The following is a 23,189-nucleotide window of genomic DNA, read 5'->3' as shown; positions in this document are numbered from 1 at the left end:
CAGCCTGATTGGACCTTGTTTTCACACAAATGGACCCAGAATGATGTGAAATTGTGCTTCGTGCAACATAATTCTGGGTGGCATTTACAAACCAAAAGAGCTAATGACTCCATTCCTTTTGGTGGTTGTAGGGGCTGTTGATTGGAGTACACTAAAACAAACCTGATCTCTCTAGGACATTCAGAAGCCAAGTTATAAGCCCCCAAATGTGTAACTAGACTACTTATTTAAAGTAACACCAGGCCCTGTGACCTTTGGGACATGAGTTTACCCCCTATAGGAATGTGCGATCATCATGAAACTTTCAGATCACTTACAACTCAATAGATTCTACCTTCTTGTAACGTTTCAGCCTGATTGGACCTTGTTTTCACACAAATGGACCCAGAACGATGTGAAATTGTGCTTCGTGCAACATAATTCTGGGTGCCATTTACAAACCATAAGTGCTAATGACTCCATTCCTTTTTGTGGTTGTAGGGGCTGTGTATTGGAGTACACTAAATCAAACCTGACCTCTCTAGGACATTCAGAAGCCAAGTTATAAGCCCACAAATGTGTAACTGGACTACTTCTTTAAAGTGACACAGGGCCTGGTGACCTTTGGGACATGGTTTGACCCCCTATAGGAATGTGCGATCATCATGAAACTTTCAGATCACTTACAACTCAATAGATTCTACCTTCTTGTAACATTTCAGCCTGATTGGACATTGTTTTCACACAAATGGACCCAGAATGATGTGAAATTGTGCTTTGTGCAACATAATTCGGGGTGCCATTTATAAACCATAAGTGCTAATGACTCCATTCCTTTTTGTGGTTGTAGGGGCTGTGTATTGGAGTACACTAAATCAAACCTGACCTCTCTAGGACATTCAGAAGCCAAGTTATAAGCCCACAAATGTGTAACTGGACTACTTCTTTAAAGTGACAAAGGGCCTGGTGACCTTTGGGACATGGTTTGACCCCCTATAGGAATGTGCGATCATCATGAAACTTTCAGATCACTTACAACTCAATAGATTCTACCTTCTTGTAACATTTCAGCCTGATTGGACATTGTTTTCACACAAATGGACCCAGAATGATGTGAAATTGTGCTTCGTGCAACATAATTCGGGGTGCCATTTACAAACCATAAGTGCTAATGACTCCATTCCTTTTTGTGGTTGTAGGCGCTGTTGATTGGAGTACACTAAAACAAACCTGACCTATCTAGGACATTCAGAAGCAAAGTTATAAGCCCACAAATGTGTAACTCGACTACTTCTTTAAATTGACACCGGATCCGGTGACCTTTGGGACATGGTTTGACCCCCTTAGGAAAGTGCTATCATCATGAAACGTTCAGATCACTTACAACTCAATAGATTCTACCTTCCTGTAACGTTTCAGCCTGATTGGACCTTGTTTTCACACAAATGAACCCAGAATGATGTGAAATTGTGCTTCGTGCAACATAATTCTGGGTACCATTTAAAAACCATCAGTGCTAATGACTCCATTCCTTTTTGTGGTTGTAGGGGCTGTTGATTGGAGTACACTAAAACAAACCAGATCTCTCTAGGAAATTCAGAAGCCAAGTTATAAGCCCACAAATGTGTAACTGGACTACTTCTTTAAATTGACACCAGATCCGGTGACCTTTGGGACATGGTTTAACCCCCTTAGGAAAGTGCTATCATCATGAAACGTTCAGATCACTTACAACTCAATAGATTCTACCTTCCTGTAACGTTTCAGCCTGATTGGACCTTGTTTTCACACAAATGGACCCAGAATGATGTGAAATTGTGCTTCGTGCAACATAATTCTGGGTGCCATTTACAAACCATAAGTGCTAATGAATCCATTCCTTTTTGAGGTTGTAGGGGCTTATGATTGGAGTACACTAAAAAAAACCTGATCTCTCTAGGACATTCTGAAGCCAAGTTATAAGCCCACAAATGTGTAACTGGACTACTTCTTTAAATTGACACCGGATCCGGTGACCTTTGGGACATGGTTTGACCCCCTTAGGAAAGTGCTATCATCATGAAACGTTCAGATCACTTACAACTCAATAGATTCTACCTTCCTGTAACGTTTCAGCCTGATTGGACCTTGTTTTCACACAAATGAACCCAGAATGATGTGAAATTGTGCTTCGTGCAACATAATTCTGGGTGCCATTTAAAAACCATAAGTGCTAATGACTCCATTCCTTTTTGTGGTTGTAGGGGCTGTTGATTGGAGTACACTAAAAAAAACCTGACCTCTCTAGGACATTCAGAAGCCAAGTTATAAGCCCACAAAGGTGTAACTGGACTACTTCTTTAAAGTGACACCAGGCCCGGTGACCTTTGGGACATGGTTTGACCCTTTATAGGAATGTGTGATCATCATGAAACGTTCAGATCACTTACAGCTCAATAGATTCTACCTTCTTGTAACGTTTCAGCCTGATTGGACCTTGTTTTCACGCAAATGGACCCAGAATGATGTGAAATTGTGCTTCGTGCAACATAATTCTGGGTGCCATTTACAAACCATAAGAGCTAATGACTCCATTCCTTTTGGTGGTGTTAGGGGCTGTTGATTGAAGTACACTAAAACAAACCTGATCTCTCTAGGACATTCAGAAGCCAAGTTATAAGCCCACAAATGTGTAACTAGACTACTTATTTAAAGTGACACCAGGCCCTGTGACCTTTGGGACATGGTTTTACCCCCTATAGGAATGTGCGATCATCATGAAACTTTCAGATCGCTTACAACTCAATAGATTCTACCTTCTTGTAACGTTTCAGCCTGATTGGACCTTGTTTTCACACAAATGGACCCAGAAAGATGTGAAATTGTGCTTCGTGCAACATAATTCTGGGTGCCATTTACAAACCATAAGTGCTAATGACTCCATTCCTTTTTGTGGTTGTAGGGGCTGTTGATTGGAGTACACTAAAACAAACCTGATCTCTCTAGGACATTCAGAAGCCAAGTTATAAGCCCACAAAGGTGTAACTGGACTACTTCTTTAAAGTGACACCAGGCCCGGTGACCTTTGGGACATGGTTTGACCCCCTATAGGAATGTGCGATCATCATGAAACGTTCAGATCACTTACAACTCAATAAATTCTACCTTCTTGTAACGTTTCAGCCTGATTGGACCCTGTTATCACAACAAATGAACTCAGAATTATGTGAAATTATGCTTCGTGCAACATAATTCTGGGTGCCATTTAAAAACCATAAGTGCTAATGACTCCATTCCTTTTTGTGGTTGTAGTGGCTGTTAATTGGAGTACTCTAAAACAAACCTGATCTCTCTAGGACATTCAGACGCCAAGTTATAAGCCCACAAAGGTGTAACTGGACTACTTCTTTAAAGTGACACCAGGCCCAGTGACCTTTGGGACATGGTTTGACCCCCTATAGGAATGTGGGATCATCATGAAACGTTCAGATCACTTACAACTCAATAGATTCTACCTTCTTGTAACGTTTCAGCCTGATTGGACCTTGTTTTCACACAAATGAACCCAGAATGATGTGAAATTGTGCTTCGTGCAACATAATTCTGGGTGCCATTTACAAACCATAAGAGCTAATGACTCCATTCCTTTTTGTGGTTGTAGGGGCTGTTGATTGAAGTACACTAAAACAAACCTGATCTCTCTAGGACATTCAGAAGCCAAGTTATAAGCCCACAAATGTGTAACTAGACTACTTATTTAAAGTGACACCAGGCCCTGTGACCTTTGGGACATGGTTTTACCCCCTATAGGAAGGTGCGATCATCATGAAACTTTCAGATCACTTACAACTCAATAGATTCTACCTTCTTGTAACGTTTCAGCCTGATTGGACCTTGTTTTCACACAAATGGACCCAGAAAGATGTGAAATTGTGCTTCGTGCAACATAATTCTGGGTGCCATTTACAAACCATAAGTGCTAATGACTCCATTCCTTTTTGTGGTTGTAGGGGCTGTATATTGGAGTACACTAAAACAAACCTGACCTCTCTAGGACATTCAGAAGCCAAGTTATAAGCCCACAAATGTGTAACTGGACTACTTCTTTAAAGTGACACCAGGCCCGGTGACCTTTGGGACATGGTTTGACCCCCTATAGGAATGTGCGATCGTCATGAAACGTTTAGATCACTTACACCTCAATAGATTTTACCTTCTTGTAACGTTTCAGCCTGATTGGACCTTGTTTTCACACAAATGGACCCAGAATGATGTGACATTGTGCTTTGTGCAACATAATTCTGGGTGCCATTTTCAAACCATAAGTGCTAATGACTCCATTCCTTTTTGTGGTTGTAGGGGCTGTTGATTGGAGTACACTAAAACAAACCTGATCTCTCTAGGACATTCAGAAGCCAAGTTATAAGCCCACAAAGGTGTAACTGGACTACTTCTTTAAAGTGACAGCAGGCCCAGTGACCTTTGGGACATGGTTTGACCCCCTATAGGAATGTGGGATCATCATGAAACGTTCAGATCACTCACAACTCAATAGATTCTACCTTCTTGTAACGTTTCAGCCTGATTGGACCTTGTTTTCACACAAATGAACCCAGAATGATGTGAAATTGTGCTTCGTGCAACATAATTATGGGTGCCATTTAAAAACCATGAGTGCTAATGACTCCATTCCTTTTTGTGGTTGTAGGGGCTGTTGATTGGAGTACACTAAAACAAACCTGATCTCTCTAGGACATTCAGAAGCCAAGTTATAAGCCCACAAATGTGTAACTGGATTACTTCTTTAAAGTGACACCAGGCCCGGTGACCTTTGGGACATGGTTTGACCCCCTATAGGAATGTGCGATCATCATGAAACGTTCAGATCACTTACAACTCAATAGATTCTACCTTCTTGTAACGTTTCAGCCTGATTGAACCTTGTTTTCACACAAATGGACCCAGAATGATGTGAAATTGTGCTTCGTGCAACATAATTCTGGGTGCCATTTACAAACCATAAGTGCTAATGACTCCCTTCCTTTTTGTGGTTGTAGGGGCTGTTGATTGGAGTACATTAAAACAAACCTCATCTCTCTAGGACATTCAGAAGCCAAGTTATAAGCCCACAAAGGTGTAACTGGACTACTTCTTTAAAGTGACACCAGGCCCGGTGACCTTTGGGACATGGTTTGACCCCCTATAGGAATGTGCGATCAGCATGAAACGTTCAGATCACTTACAACTCAATAGATTCTACCTTCTTGTAACGTTTCAGCCTGATTGGACCTTGTTTTCACACAAATGGACCCAGAATGATGTGAAATTGTATTTTGTGCAACATAATTCTGGGTACCATTTACAAACCATAAGTGCTAATGACTCCATTCCTTTTTGTGGTTGTAGGGGCTGTTGATTGGAGTACACTAAAACAAACCTGATCTCTCTAGGACATTCAGAAGCCAAGTTATAAGCCCACAAATGTGTAACTGGACTACTTCTTTAAAGTGACACCAGGCCTGGTGACCTTTGGGACATGGTTTTACCCCCATAGGAATTTGCGATCATCATGAAATGTTCAGATCACTTACAACTCAATAGATTCTACCTTCTTGTAACATTTCAGCCTGATTGGACCTTGTTTTCACACAAATGGACCCAGAATGATGTGACATTGTGCTTTGTGCAACATAATTCTGGGTGCCATTTTCAAACCATAAGTGCTAATGACTCCATTCCTTTTTGTGGTTGTAGGGGCTGTTGATTGGAGTACACTAAAACAAACCTGATCTCTCTAGGACATTCAGAAGCCAAGTTATAAGCCCACAAAGGTGTAACTGGACTACTTCTTTAAAGTGACAGCAGGCCCAGTGACCTTTGGGACATGGTTTGACCCCCTATAGGAATGTGGGATCATCATGAAACGTTCAGATCACTCACAACTCAATAGATTCTACCTTCTTGTAACGTTTCAGCCTGATTGGACCTTGTTTTCACACAAATGAACCCAGAATGATGTGAAATTGTGCTTCGTGCAACATAATTATGGGTGCCATTTAAAAACCATGAGTGCTAATGACTCCATTCCTTTTTGTGGTTGTAGGGGCTGTTGATTGGAGTACACTAAAACAAACCTGATCTCTCTAGGACATTCAGAAGCCAAGTTATAAGCCCACAAATGTGTAACTGGATTACTTCTTTAAAGTGACACCAGGCCCGGTGACCTTTGGGACATGGTTTGACCCCCTATAGGAATGTGCGATCATCATGAAACGTTCAGATCACTTACAACTCAATAGATTCTACCTTCTTGTAACGTTTCAGCCTGATTGAACCTTGTTTTCACACAAATGGACCCAGAATGATGTGAAATTGTGCTTCGTGCAACATAATTCTGGGTGCCATTTACAAACCATAAGTGCTAATGACTCCCTTCCTTTTTGTGGTTGTAGGGGCTGTTGATTGGAGTACATTAAAACAAACCTGATCTCTCTAGGACATTCAGAAGCCAAGTTATAAGCCCACAAAGGTGTAACTGGACTACTTCTTTAAAGTGACACCAGGCCCGGTGACCTTTGGGACATGGTTTGACCCCCTATAGGAATGTGCGATCATCATGAAACGTTCAGATCACTTACAACTCAATAGATTCTACCTTCTTGTAACGTTTCAGCCTGATTGGACCTTGTTTTCACACAAATGAACCCAGAATGATGTGAAATTGTGCTTCGTGCAACATAATTCTGGGTGCCATTTAAAAACCATAAGTGCTAATGACTCCATTCCTTTTTGGGGTAATGGGGGCTGTTAATTGGAGAACTCTAAAACAAAACTGACCTCTCTAGGATATTCAGAAGCCAAGTTATAAGCCCACAAATGTGTAACTGGACTACTTCTTTAAAGTGACACCAGGCCTGGTGACCTTTGGGACATGGTTTTACCCCCATAGGAATTTGCGATCATCATGAAATGTTCAGATCACTTACAACTCAATAGATTCTACCTTCTTGTAACATTTCAGCCTGATTGGACCTTGTTTTCACACAAATGGACCCAGAATGATGTGAAATTGTGCTTCGTGCAACATATTTCTGGGTGCCATTTACAAACCATAAGTGCTAATGACTCCATTCCTGTTTGTGGTTGTAGGGGCTGTTGATTGGAGTACACTAAAACAAACCTGATCTCTCTAGGACATTCAGAAGCCAAGTTATAAGCCCACAAATGTGTAACTCGACTACTTCTTTAAATTGACACCAGATCCGGTGACCTTTGGGACATGGTTTGACCCCCTTAGGAAAGAGCTATCATCATGAAACGTTCCGATCACTTACAACTCAATAGATTCTACCTTCCTGTAACGTTTCAGCCTGATTGGACCTTGTTTTCACACAAATGAACCCAGAATGATGTGAAATTGTGCTTCGTGCAACATAATTCTGGGTGCCATTTAAAAACCATAAGTGCTAATGACTCCATTCCTTTTTGGGGTAATGGGGGCTGTTAATTGGAGTACTCTAAAACAAACCTGACCTCTCTAGGATATTCAGAAGCCAAGTTATAAGCCCACAAATGTGTAACTGGATTACTTCTTTAAAGTGACACCAGGCCCGGTGACCTTTGGGACATGGTTTGACCCCCTATAGGAATGTGCGATCATCATGAAACGTTCAGATCACTTACAACTCAATAGATTCTACCTTCTTGTAACGTTTCAGCCTGATTGAACCTTGTTTTCACACAAATGGACCCAGAATGATGTGAAATTGTGCTTCGTGCAACATAATTCTGGGTGCCATTTAAAAACCATAAGTGCTACTGACTCCATTCCTTTTTGGGGTAATGGGGGCTGTTAATTGGAGAACTCTAAAACAAAACTGACCTCTCTAGGATATTCAGAAGCCAAGTTATAAGCCCACAAATGTGTAACTGGACTACTTCTTTAAAGTGACACCAGGCCCGGTGACCTTTGGGACATGGTTTGACCCCCTATAGGAATGTGCGATCAGCATGAAACGTTCAGATCACTTACAACTCAATAGATTCTACCTTCTTGTAACGTTTCAGCCTGATTGGACCTTGTTTTCACACAAATGGACCCAGAATGATGTGACATTGTGCTTTGTGCAACATAATTCTGGGTGCCATTTTCAAACCATAAGTGCTAATGACTCCATTCCTTTTTGTGGTTGTAGGGGCTGTTGATTGGAGTACACTAAAACAAACCTGATCTCTCTAGGACATTCAGAAGCCAAGTTATAAGCCCACAAAGGTGTAACTGGACTACTTCTTTAAAGTGACAGCAGGCCCAGTGACCTTTGGGACATGGTTTGACCCCCTATAGGAATGTGGGATCATCATGAAACGTTCAGATCACTCACAACTCAATAGATTCTACCTTCTTGTAACGTTTCAGCCTGATTGGACCTTGTTTTCACACAAATGAACCCAGAATGATGTGAAATTGTGCTTCGTGCAACATAATTATGGGTGCCATTTAAAAACCATGAGTGCTAATGACTCCATTCCTTTTTGTGTTGTAGGGGCTGTTGATTGGAGTACACTAAAACAAACCTGATCTCTCTAGGACATTCAGAAGCCAAGTTATAAGCCCACAAATGTGTAACTGGATTACTTCTTTAAAGTGACACCAGGCCCGGTGACCTTTGGGACATGGTTTGACCCCCTATAGGAATGTGCGATCATCATGAAACGTTCAGATCACTTACAACTCAATAGATTCTACCTTCTTGTAACGTTTCAGCCTGATTGAACCTTGTTTTCACACAAATGGACCCAGAATGATGTGAAATTGTGCTTCGTGCAACATAATTCTGGGTGCCATTTACAAACCATAAGTGCTAATGACTCCCTTCCTTTTTGTGGTTGTAGGGGCTGTTGATTGGAGTACATTAAAACAAACCTGATCTCTCTAGGACATTCAGAAGCCAAGTTATAAGCCCACAAAGGTGTAACTGGACTACTTCTTTAAAGTGACACCAGGCCCGGTGACCTTTGGGACATGGTTTGACCCCCTATAGGAATGTGCGATCATCATGAAACGTTCAGATCACTTACAACTCAATAGATTCTACCTTCTTGTAACGTTTCAGCCTGATTGGACCTTGTTTTCACACAAATGAACCCAGAATGATGTGAAATTGTGCTTCGTGCAACATAATTCTGGGTGCCATTTAAAAACCATAAGTGCTAATGACTCCATTCCTTTTTGGGGTAATGGGGGCTGTTAATTGGAGAACTCTAAAACAAAACTGACCTCTCTAGGATATTCAGAAGCCAAGTTATAAGCCCACAAATGTGTAACTGGACTACTTCTTTAAAGTGACACCAGGCCCGGTGACCTTTGGGACATGGTTTGACCCCCTATAGGAATGTGCGATCAGCATGAAACGTTCAGATCACTTACAACTCAATAGATTCTACCTTCTTGTAACGTTTCAGCCTGATTGGACCTTGTTTTCACACAAATGGACCCAGAATGATGTGAAATTGTATTTTGTGCAACATAATTCTGGGTACCATTTACAAACCATAAGTGCTAATGACTCCATTCCTTTTTGTGGTTGTAGGGGCTGTTGATTGGAGTACACTAAAACAAACCTGATCTCTCTAGGACATTCAGAAGCCAAGTTATAAGCCCACAAATGTGTAACTGGACTACTTCTTTAAAGTGACACCAGGCCTGGTGACCTTTGGGACATGGTTTTACCCCCATAGGAATTTGCGATCATCATGAAATGTTCAGATCACTTACAACTCAATAGATTCTACCTTCTTGTAACATTTCAGCCTGATTGGACCTTGTTTTCACACAAATGGACCCAGAATGATGTGAAATTGTGCTTCGTGCAACATATTTCTGGGTGCCATTTACAAACCATAAGTGCTAATGACTCCATTCCTGTTTGTGGTTGTAGGGGCTGTTGATTGGAGTACACTAAAACAAACCTGATCTCTCTAGGACATTCAGAAGCCAAGTTATAAGCCCACAAATGTGTAACTCGACTACTTCTTTAAATTGACACCAGATCCTGTGACCTTTGGGACATGGTTTGACCCCCTTAGGAAAGAGCTATCATCATGAAACGTTCCGATCACTTACAACTCAATAGATTCTACCTTCCTGTAACGTTTCAGCCTGATTGGACCTTGTTTTCACACAAATGAACCCAGAATGATGTGAAATTGTGCTTCGTGCAACATAATTCTGGGTGCCATTTAAAAACCATAAGTGCTAATGACTCCATTCCTTTTTGGGGTAATGGGGGCTGTTAATTAGAGTACTCTAAAACAAACCTGACCTCTCTAGGATATTCAGAAGCCAAGTTATAAGCCCACAAATGTGTAACTGGATTACTTCTTTAAAGTGACACCAGGCCCGGTGACCTTTGGGACATGGTTTGACCCCCTATAGGAATGTGCGATCATCATGAAACGTTCAGATCACTTACAACTCAATAGATTCTACCTTCTTGTAACGTTTCAGCCTGATTGAACCTTGTTTTCACACAAATGGACCCAGAATGATGTGAAATTGTGCTTCGTGCAACATAATTCTGGGTGCCATTTAAAAACCATAAGTGCTACTGACTCCATTCCTTTTTGGGGTAATGGGGGCTGTTAATTGGAGAACTCTAAAACAAAACTGACCTCTCTAGGATATTCAGAAGCCAAGTTATAAGCCCACAAATGTGTAACTGGACTACTTCTTTAAAGTGACACCAGGCCCGGTGACCTTTGGGACATGGTTTGACCCCCTATAGGAATGTGCGATCAGCATGAAACGTTCAGATCACTTACAACTCAATAGATTCTACCTTCTTGTAACGTTTCAGCCTGATTGGACCTTGTTTTCACACAAATGGACCCAGAATGATGTGAAATTGTATTTTGTGCAACATAATTCTGGGTACCATTTACAAACCATAAGTGCTAATGACTCCATTCCTTTTTGTGGTTGTAGGGGCTGTTGATTGGAGTACACTAAAACAAACCTGATCTCTCTAGGACATTCAGAAGCCAAGTTATAAGCCCACAAATGTGTAACTGGACTACTTCTTTAAAGTGACACCAGGCCTGGTGACCTTTGGGACATGGTTTTACCCCCTATAGGAATGTGCGATCATCATGAAACGTTCAGATAACTTACAACTCAATAGATTCTACCTTCTTGTAACGTTTCAGCCTGATTGGACCTTGTTTTCACACAAATGGACCCAGAATGATGTGAAATTGTGCTTCGTGCAACATATTTCTGGGTGCCATTTACAAACCATAAGTGCTAATGACTCCATTCCTTTTTGTGGTTGTTGGTGCTGTTGATTGGAGTACACTAAAACAAATCTGATCTCTCTAGGACATTCAGAAGCCAAGTTATAAGCCCACAAATGTGTAACTGGACTACTTCTTTAAAGTGACACCAGGCCTGGTGACCTATGGGACATGGTTTGACCCCTTATAGGAATGTGTGATCATCATGAAACGTTCAGATCACTTACAACTCAACAGATTCTACCTTCTTGTAACGTTTCAGCCTGATTGGACCTTGTTTTCACACAAATGGACCCAGAATGATGTGAAATTGTGCTTCGTGCAACATAATTCTGGGTGCCATTTACAAACCATAAGTGCTAATGACTCCATTCCTTTTTGTGGTTGTAGGGGCTGTTAATTGGAGTACACTAAAAAAAACCTGATCTCTCTAGGACATTCAGAAGCCAAGTTATGAGCCCACAAATGTGTAACTGGACTACTTCTTTAAATTGACACTAGATCCGGTGACCTTTGGGACATGGTTTGACCCACTTAGAAAAGTGCTATCATCATGAAACGTTCAGACCACTTACAGCTCAATAGATTCTACCTTCCTGTAACATTTCAGCCTGATTGGACCTTGTTTTCACACAAATGGACCCAGAATGATGTGAAATTGTGCTTCGTGCAACATAATTCTGGGTGCCATTTAAAAACCATAAGTGCTAATGACTCCATTCCTTTTTGTGGTTGTAGGGGCTTATGATTGGAGTACACTAAAAAAAACCTGATCTCTCTAGGACATTCAGAAGCCAAGTTATAAGCCCACAAATGGGTAACTGGACTACTTCTTTAAATTCACACCGGATCCGGTGACCTTTGGGACATGGTTTGACCCCCTTAGGAAAGTGCTATCATCATGAAACGTTCAGATCACATACAACTCAATAGATTCTACCTTCCTGTAACGTTTCAGCCTGATTGGACCTTGTTTTCACACAAATGAACCCAGAATGATGTGAAATTGTGCTTCGTGCAACATAATTCTGGGTGCCATTTAAAAACGATAAGTGCTAATGACTCCATTCCTTTTAGTGGTTGTAGGGGCTGTTGATTGGAGTACACTAAAACAAACCTGATCTCTCTAGGACATTCAGAAGCCAAGTTATAAGCCCACAAAGGTGTAACTGGACAACTTCTTTAAAGTGACACCAGGCCCGGTGACCTTTGGGACATGGTTTGACCCCCTATAGGAATGTGTGATCATCATGAAACGTTCAGATCACTTACAACTCAATAGATTCTACCTTCTTGTAACGTTTCAGCCTGATTGGACCTTGTTTTCACACAAATGAACCCAGAATGATGTGAAATTGTGCTTCGTGCAACATAATTCTGGGTGCCATTTAAAAACCATAAGTGCTAATGACTCCATTCCTTTTTGGGGTAATGGGGGCTGTTAATTGGAGAACTCTAAAACAAAACTGACCTCTCTAGGATATTCAGAAGCCAAGTTATAAGCCCACAAATGTGTAACTGGACTACTTCTTTAAAGTGACACCAGGCCCGGTGACCTTTGGGACATGGTTTGACCCCCTATAGGAATGTGCGATCATCATGAAACGTTCAGATCACTTACAACTCAATAGATTCTACCTTCTTGTAACGTTTCAGCCTGATTGGACCTTGTTTTCACACAAATGGACCCAGAATGATGTGAAATTGTGCTTCGTGCAACATATTTCTGGGTGCCATTTACAAACCATAAGTGCTAATGACTCCATTCCTGTTTGTGGTTGTAGGAACTGTTGATTGGAGTACACTAAAACAAACCTGATCTCTCTAGGACATTCAGAAGCCAAGTTATAAGCCCAGAAATGTGTAACTCGACTACTTCTTTAAATTGACACCAGATCCGGTGACCTTTGGGACATGGTTTGACCCCCTTAGGAAAGAGCTATCATCATTAAACGTTCAGATCACTTACAACTCAATAGATTCTACCTTCCTGTAACGTTTCAGCCTGATTGGACCTTGTTTTCACACAAATGAACCCAGAATGATGTGAAATTGTGCTTCGTGCAACATAATTCTGGGTGCCATTTAAAAACCATAAGTGCTAATGACTCCATTCCTTTTTGGGGTAATGGGGGCTGTTAATTGGAGTACATTAAAACAAACCTGATCTCTCTAGGACATTCAGAAGCCAAGTTATAAGCCCACAAAGGTGTAACTGGACTACTTCTTTAAAGTGACACCAGGCCCGGTGACCTTTGGGACATGGTTTGACCCCCTATAGGAATGTGCGATCATCATGAAACGTTCAGATCACTTACAACTCAATAGATTCTACCTTCTTGTAACGTTTCAGCCTGATTGGACCTTGTTTTCACACAAATGAACCCAGAATGATGTGAAATTGTGCTTCGTGCAACATAATTCTGGGTGCCATTTAAAAACCATAAGTGCTAATGACTCCATTCCTTTTTGGGGTAATGGGGGCTGTTAATTGGAGAACTCTAAAACAAAACTGACCTCTCTAGGATATTCAGAAGCCAAGTTATAAGCCCACAAATGTGTAACTGGACTACTTCTTTAAAGTGACACCAGGCCCGGTGACCTTTGGGACATGGTTTGACCCCCTATAGGAATGTGCGATCAGCATGAAACGTTCAGATCACTTACAACTCAATAGATTCTACCTTCTTGTAACGTTTCAGCCTGATTGGACCTTGTTTTCACACAAATGGACCCAGAATGATGTGAAATTGTATTTTGTGCAACATAATTCTGGGTACCATTTACAAACCATAAGTGCTAATGACTCCATTCCTTTTTGTGGTTGTAGGGGCTGTTGATTGGAGTACACTAAAACAAACCTGATCTCTCTAGGACATTCAGAAGCCAAGTTATAAGCCCACAAATGTGTAACTGGACTACTTCTTTAAAGTGACACCAGGCCTGGTGACCTTTGGGACATGGTTTTACCCCCTATAGGAATTTGCGATCATCATGAAATGTTCAGATCACTTACAACTCAATAGATTCTACCTTCTTGTAACATTTCAGCCTGATTGGACCTTGTTTTCACACAAATGAACCCAGAATGATGTGAAATTGTGCTTCGTGCAACATAATTCTGGGTGCCATTTAAAAACCATGAGTGCTAATGACTCCATTCCTTTTTGTGGTTGTAGGGTCTGTTGATTGGAGTACATTAAAACAAACCTGATCTCTCTAGGACATTCAGAAGCCAAGTTATAAGCCCACAAAGGTGTAACTGGACTACTTCTTTAAAGTGACACCAGGCCCGGTGACCTTTGGGACATGGTTTGACCCCCTATAGGAATGTGCGATCATCATGAAACGTTCAGATCACTTACAATTCAATAGATTCTACCTTCTTGTAACGTTTCAGCCTGATTGGACCTTGTTTTCACACAAATGAACCCAGAATGATGTGAAATTGTGCTTCGTGCAACATAATTCTGGGTGCCATTTAAAAACCATGAGTGCTAATGACTCCATTCCTTTTGGGGTAATGGGGGCTGTTAATTGGAGTACTCTCAAACAAACCTGACCTCTCTAGGATATTCAGAAGCCAAGTTATAAGCCCACAAATGTGTAACTGGACTACTTCTTTAAAGTGACACCAGGCCCGGTGACCTTTGGGACATGGTTTGACCCCCTATAGGAATGTGCGATCATCATGAAACGTTCAGATCACTTACAACTCAATAGATTCTACCTTCTTGAAACGTTTCAGCCTGATTGGACCTTGTTTTCACACAAATGGACCCAGAATGATGTGAAATTGTGCTTCGTGCAACATATTTCTGGGTGCCATTTACAAACCATAAGTGCTAATGACTCCATTCCTGTTTGTGGTTGTAGGGGCTGTTGATTGGAGTACACTAAAACAAACCTGATCTCTCTAGGACATTCAGAAGCCAAGTTATAAGCCCACAAATGTGTAACTCGACTACTTCTTTAAATTGACACCAGATCCGGTGACCTTTGGGACATGGTTTGACCCCCTTAGGAAAGAGCTATCATCATGAAACATTTCGATCACTTACAACTCAATAGATTCTACCTTCCTGTAACGTTTCAGCCTGATTGGACCTTGTTTTCACACAAATGAACCCAGAATGATGTGAAATTGTGCTTCGTGCAACATAATTCTGGGTGCCATTTAAAAACCATAAGTGCTAATGACTCCATTCCTTTTTGGGGTAATGGGGGCTGTTAATTGGAGTACTCTAAAACAAACCTGACCTCTCTAGGATATTCAGAAGCCAAGTTATAAGCCCACAAATGTGTAACTGGATTACTTCTTTAAAGTGACACCAGGCCCGGTGACCTTTGGGACATGGTTTGACCCCCTATAGGAATGTGCGATCATCATGAAACGTTCAGATCACTTACAACTCAATAGATTCTACCTTCTTGTAACGTTTCAGCCTGATTGAACCTTGTTTTCACACAAATGGACCCAGAATGATGTGAAATTGTGCTTCGTGCAACATAATTCTGGGTGCCATTTAAAAACCATAAGTGCTAATGACTCCATTCCTTTTTGGGGTAATGGGGGCTGTTAATTGGAGAACTCTAAAACAAAACTGACCTCTCTAGGATATTCAGAAGCCAAGTTATAAGCCCACAAATGTGTAACTGGACTACTTCTTTAAAGTGACACCAGGCCCGGTGACCTTTGGGACATGGTTTGACCCCCTATAGGAATGTGCGATCAGCATGAAACGTTCAGATCACTTACAACTCAATAGATTCTACCTTCTTGTAACGTTTCAGCCTGATTGGACCTTGTTTTCACACAAATGGACCCAGAATGATGTGAAATTGTATTTTGTGCAACATAATTCTGGGTACCATTTACAAACCATAAGTGCTAATGACTCCATTCCTTTTTGTGGTTGTTGGTGCTGTTGATTGGAGTACACTAAAACAAATCTGATCTCTCTAGGACATTCAGAAGCCAAGTTATAAGCCCACAAATGTGTAACTGGACTACTTCTTTAAAGTGACACCAGGCCTGGTGACCTATGGGACATGGTTTGACCCCTTATAGGAATGTGTGATCATCATGAAACGTTCAGATCACTTACAACTCAATAGATTCTACCTTCTTGTAACGTTTCAGCCTGATTGGACCTTGTTTTCACACAAATGGACCCAGAATGATGTGAAATTGTGCTTCGTGCAACATAATTCTGGGTGCCATTTACAAACCATAAGTGCTAATGACTCCATTCCTTTTTGTGGTTGTAGGGGCTGTTAATTGGAGTACACTAAAAAAAACCTGATCTCTCTAGGACATTCAGAAGCCAAGTTATGAGCCCACAAATGTGTAACTGGACTACTTCTTTAAATTGACACTAGATCCGGTGACCTTTGGGACATGGTTTGACCCACTTAGAAAAGTGCTATCATCATGAAACGTTCAGACCACTTACAGCTCAATAGATTCTACCTTCCTGTAACATTTCAGCCTGATTGGACCTTGTTTTCACACAAATGGACCCAGAATGATGTGAAATTGTGCTTCGTGCAACATAATTCTGGGTGCCATTTAAAAACCATAAGTGCTAATGACTCCATTCCTTTTTGTGGTTGTAGGGGCTTATGATTGGAGTACACTAAAAAAACCTGATCTCTCTAGGACATTCAGAAGCCAAGTTATAAGCCCACAAATGGGTAACTGGACTACTTCTTTAAATTCACACCGGATCCGGTGACCTTTGGGACATGGTTTGACCCCCTTAGGAAAGTGCTATCATCATGAAACGTTCAGATCACATACAACTCAATAGATTCTACCTTCCTGTAACGTTTCAGCCTGATTGGACCTTGTTTTCACACAAATGAACCCAGAATGATGTGAAATTGTGCTTCGTGCAACATAATTCTGGGTGCCATTTAAAAACGATAAGTGCTAATGACTCCATTCCTTTTAGTGGTTGTAGGGGCTGTTGATTGGAGTACACTAAAACAAACCTGATCTCTCTAGGACATTCAGAAGCCAAGTTATAAGCCCACAAAGGTGTAACTGGACAACTTCTTTAAAGTGACACCAGGCCCGGTGACCTTTGGGACATGGTTTGACCCCCTATAGGAATGTGTGATCATCATGAAACGTTCAGATCACTTACAACTCAATAGATTCTACCTTCTTGTAACGTTTCAGCCTGATTGGACCTTGTTTTCACACAAATGAACCCAGAATGATGTGAAATTGTGCTTCGTGCAACATAATTCTGGGTGCCATTTAAAAACCATAAGTGCTAATGACTCCATTCCTTTTTGGGGTAATGGGGGCTGTTAATTGGAGAACTCTAAAACAAAACTGACCTCTCTAGGATATTCAGAAGCCAAGTTATAAGCCCACAAATGTGTAACTGGACTACTTCTTTAAAGTGACACCAGGCCCGGTGACCTTTGGGACATGGTTTGACCCCCTATAGGAATGTGCGATCATCATGAAACGTTCAGATCACTTACAACTCAATAGATTCTACCTTCTTGTAACGTTTCAGCCTGATTGGACCTTGTTTTCACACAAATGGACCCAGAATGATGTGAAATTGTGCTTCGTGCAACATATTTCTGGGTGCTATTTACAAACCATAAGTGCTAATGACTCCATTCCTGTTTGTGGTTGTAGGGGCTGTTGATTGGAGTACACTAAAACAAACCTGATCTCTCTAGGACATTCAGAAGCCAAGTTATAAGCCCAGAAATGTGTAACTCGACTACTTCTTTAAATTGACACCAGATCCGGTGACCTTTGGGACATGGTTTGACCCCCTTAGGAAAGAGCTATCATCATGAAACGTTCAGATCACTTACAACTCAATAGATTCTACCTTCCTGTAACGTTTCAGCCTGATTGGACCTTGTTTTCACACAAATGAACCCAGAATGATGTGAAATTGTGCTTCGTGCAACATAATTTTGGGTGCCATTTAAAAACCATAAGTGCTAATGACTCCATTCCTTTTTGGGGTAATGGGGGCTGTTAATTGGAGTACTCTAAAACAAACCTGACCTCTCTAGGATATTCAGAAGCCAAGTTATAAGCCCACAAATGTGTAACTGGATTACTTCTTTAAAGTGACACCAGGCCCGGTGACCTTTGGGACATGGTTTGACCCCCTATAGGAATGTGCGATCATCATGAAACGTTCAGATCACTTACAACTCAATAGATTCTACCTTCTTGTAACGTTTCAGCCTGATTGAACCTTGTTTTCACACAAATGGACCCAGAATGATGTGAAATTGTGCTTCGTGCAACATAATTCTGGGTGCCATTTACAAACCATAAGTGCTAATGACTCCCTTCCTTTTTGTGGTTGTAGGGGCTGTTGATTGGAGTACATTAAAACAAACCTGATCTCTCTAGGACATTCAGAAGCCAAGTTATAAGCCCACAAATGTGTAACTGGACTACTTCTTTAAAGTGACACCAGGCCCGGTGACCTTTGGGACATGGTTTGACCCCCCATAGGAATGTGCGATCATCATGAAACGTTCAGATCACTTACAACTCAATAGATTCTACCTTCTTGTAACGTTTCAGCCTGACTGGACCTTGTTTTCACACAAATGAACCCAGAATGATGTGAAATTGTGCTTCGTGCAACATAATTCTGGGTGCCATTTACAAACCATAAGTGCTAATGACTCCATTCCTTTTTGTGGTTGTAGGGGCTGTTAATTGGAGTACACTAAAAAACCTGATCTCTCTAGGACATTCAGAAGCCAAGTTATAAGCCCACAAATGTGTAACTGGACTACTTCTTTAAATTGACACTAGATCCGGTGACCTTTGGGACATGGTTTGACCCACTTAGAAAAGTGCTATCATCATGAAACGTTCAAACCACTTACAGCTCAATAGATTCTACCTTCCTGTAACATTTCAGCCTGATTGGACCTTGTTTTCACACAAATGGACCCAGAATGATGTGAAATTGTGCTTCGTGCAACATAATTCTGGGTGCCATTTAAAAACCATAAGTGCTAATGACTCCATTCCTTTTTGAGGTTGTAGGGGCTTATGATTGGAGTACACTAAAAAAACCCTGATCTCTCTAGGACATTCAGAAGCCAAGTTATAAGCCCACAAATGGGTAACTGGACTACTTCTTTAAATTGACACCGGATCCGGTGACCTTTGGGACATGGTTTGACCCCCTTAGGAAAGTGCTATCATCATGAAACGTTCAGATCACATACAACTCAATAGATTCTACCTTCCTGTAACGTTTCAGCCTGATTGGACCTTGTTTTCACACAAATGAACCCAGAATGATGTGAAATTGTGCTTCGTGCAACATAATTCTGGGTGCCATTTAAAAACCATAAGTGCTAATGACTCCATTCCTTTTTGTGGTTGTAGGGGCTGTTGATTGGAGTACACTAAAACAAACCTGATCTCTCTAGGACATTCAGAAGCCAAGTTATAAGCCCACAAAGGTGTAACTGGACTACTTCTTTAAAGTGACACCAGGCCCGGTGACCTTTGGGACATGGTTTGACCCCCTATAGGAATGTGTGATCATCATGAAACGTTCAGATCACTTACAACTCAATAGATTCTACCTTCTTGTAACGTTTCAGCCTGATTGGACCTTGTTTTCACACAAATGGACCCAGAATGATGTGAAATTGTGCTTCGTGCAACATAATTCTGGGTGCCATTTACAAACCATAAGAGCTATTGACTCCATTCCTTTTTGTGGTTGTAGGGGCTGTTGATTGGAGTACACTAAAACAAACCTGATCTCTCTAGGACATTCAGAAGCCAAGTTATAAGCCCACAAATGTGTAACTAGACTACTTATTTAAAGTGACACCAGGCCCTGTGACCTTTGGGACATGGTTTTACCCCCTACAGGAATGTGCAATCATCATGAAACTTTCAGATCACTTACAACTCAATAGATTCTACCTTCTTGTAACGTTTCAGCCTGATTGGACCTTGTTTTCACACAAATGGACCCAGAATGATGTGAAACTGTGCTTCGTGCAACATATTTCTGGCTGCCATTTACAAACCATAAGTGCTAATGACTCCATTCCTTTTTGTGGTTGTAGGGGCTGTTGATTGGAGTACACTAAAACAAACCTGATCTCTCTAGGACATTCAGAAGCCAAGTTATAAGCCCACAAATGTGTAACTCGACTACTTCTTTAAATTGACACCAGATCCGGTGACATTTGGGACATGGTTTGACCCCCTTAGGAAAGTGCTATCATCATGAAACTTTCAGATCACTTACAACTCAATAGATTCTACCTTCTTGTAACGTTTCAGCCTGATTGGACCTTGTTTTCACACAAATGAACCCAGAATGATGTGAAATTGTGCTTCGTGCAACATAATTCTGGGTGCCATTTAAAAACCATAAGTGCTAATGACTCCATTCCTTTTTGGGGTAATGGGGGCTGTTAATTGGAGAACTCTAAAACAAAACTGACCTCTCAAGGATATTCAGAAGCCAAGTTATAAGCCCACAAATGTGTAACTGGACTACTTCTTTAAAGTGACACCAGGCCCGGTGACCTTTGGGACATGGTTTGACCCCCTATAGGAATATGTGATCATCATGAAACGTTCAGATCACTTACAACTCAATAGATTCTACATTCTTGTAACGTTTCAGCCTGATTGGACCTTGTTTTCACACAAATGGACCCAGAATGATGTGAAATTGTGCTTCGTGCAACATAATTCTGGGTGCCATTTACAAACCATAAGTGCTAATGACTCCATTCTTTTTGTGGTTGTTGGTGCTGTTGATTGGAGTACACTAAAACAAATCTGATCTCTCTAGGACATTCAGAAGCCAAGTTATAAGCCCACAAATGTGTAACTGGACTACTTCTTTAAAGTGACACCAGGCCTGGTGACCTTTGGGACATGGTTTGACCCCCTATAGGAATATGTGATCATCATGAAACGTTCAGATCACTTACAACTCAATAGATTCTACATTCTTGTAACGTTTGCGCCTGATTGGACCTTGTTTTCACACAAATGGACCCAGAATGATGTGAAATTGTGCTTCGTGCAACATAATTCTGGGTGCCATTTACAAACCATAAGTGCTAATGACTCCATTCCTTTTTTTGGTTGTAGGGGCTGTTAATTGGAGTACAATAAAACAACCCAGATCTCTCTGGGACATTCAGAAGCCAAGTTATAAGCCCACAAATGTGTAACTGGACTACTTCTTTAAATTGACACCAGATCCGGTGACCTTTGGGACATGGTTTCACCCCCTTAGAAAAGTGCTATCATCATGAAACGTTCAGACCATTTACAACTCAATAGATTCTACCTTTCTGTAAAATTTCAGCCTGATTGGACCTTGTTTTCACACAAATGGACCCAGAATGATGTGAAATTGTGCTTCGTGCAACATAATTCTGGGTGCCATTTAAAAACCATAAGTGCTAATGACTCCATTCCTTTGTGAGGTTGTAGGGGCTTATGATTGGAGTACACTAAAACAAATCTGATCTCTCTAGGACATTCAGAAGCCAAGTTATAAGCCCACAAATGTGTAACTGGACTACTTCTTTAAAGTGACACCAGGCCTGGTGACCTTTGGGACATGGTTTGACCCCCTTAGGAAAGTGCTATCATCATGAAACGTTCAGATCACTTACAACTCAATAGATTCTACCTTCCTGTAACGTTTCAGCCTGACTGGACCTTGTTTTCACACAAATGAACCCAGAATGATGTGAAATTGTGCTTCGTGCAACATAATTCTGGGTGCCATTTACAAACCATAAGTGCTAATGACTCCATTCCTTTTTGTTGTTGTAGGGGCTGTTGATTGGAGTACACTAAAACAAACCTGATCTCTCTAGGACATTCAGAAGCCAAGTTATAAGCCCACAAATGTGTAACTAGACTACTTATTTAAAGTGACACCAGGCCCTGTGACCTTTGGGACATGGTTTTACCCCCTATAGGAATGTGCGATCATCATGAAACTTTCAGATCACTTACAACTCAATAGATTCTACCTTCTTGTAACGTTTCAGCCTGATTGGACCTTGTTTTCACACAAATGGACCCAGAACGATGTGAAATTGTGCTTCGTGCAACATAATTCTGGGTGCCATTTACAAACCATAAGTGCTAATGACTCCATTCCTTTTTGTGGTTGTAGGGGCTGTGTATTGGAGTACACTAAATCAAACCTGACCTCTCTAGGACATTCAGAAGCCAAGTTATGAGCCCACAAATGTGTAACTGGACTACTTCTTTAAAGTGACACAGGGCCTGGTGACCTTTGGGACATGGTTTGACCCCTATAGGAATGTGCAATCATCATGAAACGTTCAGATCACTTACAACTCAATAGATTCTACCTTCTTGTAACGTTTCAGCCTGATTGGACCTTGTTTTCACACAAATGGACCCAGAATGATGTGAAATTGTGCTTCGTGCAACATATTTCTGGGTGCCATTTACAAACTATAAGTGCTAATGACTCCATTCCTTTTTGTGGTTGTAGGGGCTGTTGATTGGAGTACACTAAAACAAACCTGATCCCTCTAGGACATTCAGAAGCCAAGTTATAAGACCACAAATGTATAACTCGACTACTTCTTTAAATTGACACCAGATCCGGTGACATTTGGGACATGGCTTGACCCCCTTAGGATAGTGCTATCATCATGAAACGTTCAGATCACTTACAACTCAATAGATTCTACCTTCCTGTAATGTTTCAGCTTGATTGGACCTTGTTTTCACACAAATGAACCCAGAATGATGTGAAATTGTGCTTCGTGCAACATAATTCTGGGTGCCATTTACAAACCATAAGTGCTAATGACTCCATTCCTTTTTGTGGTTGTAGGGGCTGTTGATTGGAGTACATTAAAACAAACCTGATCTCTCTAGGACATTC

The sequence above is a fragment of the Nothobranchius furzeri genome, chromosome 15 (genome assembly GCF_043380555.1).
Source record: "Nothobranchius furzeri strain GRZ-AD chromosome 15, NfurGRZ-RIMD1, whole genome shotgun sequence".
Classification (NCBI taxonomy): Eukaryota; Metazoa; Chordata; class Actinopteri; order Cyprinodontiformes; family Nothobranchiidae; genus Nothobranchius; species Nothobranchius furzeri.
Note: the sequence above shows the minus strand (reverse complement) of the source record.